The 1,684-nt window shown below is 38.3% G+C and overlaps 1 non-coding gene across 1 annotated transcript; it reads left to right on the top strand.

Moving 5' to 3' along the window:
- Positions 1 to 627: 627 nt before the first annotated feature.
- On the top strand, positions 628 to 747 carry LOC126875285 (5S ribosomal RNA). Its single transcript, XR_007693325.1, has one exon. It is a non-coding gene; the product is annotated as a 5S ribosomal RNA (ribosomal RNA).
- The last annotated feature ends 937 nt before the right edge of the window (positions 748 to 1,684 follow it).

Here is a 1,684-nt window from a genome sequence, read left to right as displayed (position 1 = left end):
GGCAGTCTTCATATTCTCTAATGAAAACACCTCGGACAACCCCAAACAACCAGACACAGAAATAAACTACTTTACAAATTATAATCAACTAAAAATCATTTCCTCTAAATTAAACAATAAAAAATCATCCGCTTTCGACGACGTCCCGAACATTTTGCTCAAACGGTTAACCAACAAAATAAAATGATATTAAACAGTGCTCTTTAATAATATTAGCAGCCATCACAAAAGAAAAGAAAATAAAGACCGCTTCTCACCCTCAAACCTGCGATATATAAGTCTCCTACCCAACATAACCAAAATATTCGAAATAATCATAAATAACCCCCTAGTCTCCTTTTGAACAAAAAAAAAAAAAAAAAAAAAAAAAAAAAAAAAAAAAAAAAAAAAAAAAAAAAAAAAAAAAAAAAAAAATAAATAACGTAATCCTAATAAAAAATCAATTCGGCTTCCTTAACAAACAATGTTTAACAATCTATAATCGAATAATCGAGAAAATGAAATGTTTTAGTATTACGCGATCATTATCATGCATATTGTATCATTCTCATTTTGGCACACACCTATGTTTCTTTAAATATTCTATTTTTTGACCATGGAAAACAAATAAGAAAACTATTAATTTCAGCCAACGCTCATACCGCGCTGAGTGCACTCGTTCTCGTCCGATCACGAAAGTTAAGCAGCGCCGGGCACGGGATAGTACTTGGATGGGTGACCGCCTGGGAACTCCGTGTGGTGTTGGCTTTTTTTTATTTTTCCAATATTTTTTTACTTTTCTTGACAATCTATTTTTAATAATCTACGATCGAAGCATCGAGAAAGAGAAATGTTTTAGCATTACGCGATCATTATCATGCATATTGTATCATTCTCATTTTGGCACACACCTATGTTTCTTTAAATATTCTATTTTTTGACCATGGAAAACAAATAAGAAAACTATTAATTTCAGCCAACGCTCATACCGCGCTGAGTGCACTCGTTCTCGTCGAGTCGACTGTTGACCGCCGAGCGGGACGGACCCCTCGGAGCGCGCGTCGGAGTAGACTAACATCCACTAAAGTAGAAGGATCAAGTGACAAAATAGTGACAAAAAAGTGAAAAATACTGCATCCACATCATCTCCATAAATACAAATAAGAACAAAAAGAAAATAAAATAAGATAAGACAAAATAAAACTGTACAAAAAAATAAAAGCCACCGATAACGAAGCCAAGAGCAACGAAACGGAACCCACCGTAGACCCAATAAAAAAAGCCATCAAGAGAAAAATAATTACACATAAAACAGCCAGGGAAATCAACAGTATCTTAAGACTCCCCGCTCAAAAGACGCGGAAACTCAACCCACAACCTAACCTGGTTGCCAGGGCAAAGAGTCTAGCAAACATCCTAGGAAACACAGTTGTAGATTATCACCCCAGCCAAGAAGAAAAGGCTAACGAAATTACAATCTGAACCAGAGCCTCATCCACAACCGGGACCATCAAACTACTCCACTTGGAACTCAACGCTAGATCAAATAAGAAAGAAAAACGAAAGATTACGAGGCAAAACGGGAAGACACGGTCCCACCACGCCACCGGAACAATCGGCGCAGCAGGGGCGACGCACCCCACCGTACAACCCAGGAGGCCCGGCGCCTCCAACACCGCCAAGGGGGGACCGAGCACCTGACGGA

The sequence above is a fragment of the Bombus huntii genome, chromosome 17, assembly GCF_024542735.1.
Source record: "Bombus huntii isolate Logan2020A chromosome 17, iyBomHunt1.1, whole genome shotgun sequence".
NCBI lineage: Eukaryota > Metazoa > Arthropoda > Insecta > Hymenoptera > Apidae > Bombus > Bombus huntii.
Note: the sequence above shows the minus strand (reverse complement) of the source record. Positions and strands in the feature narration are given on the sequence as shown.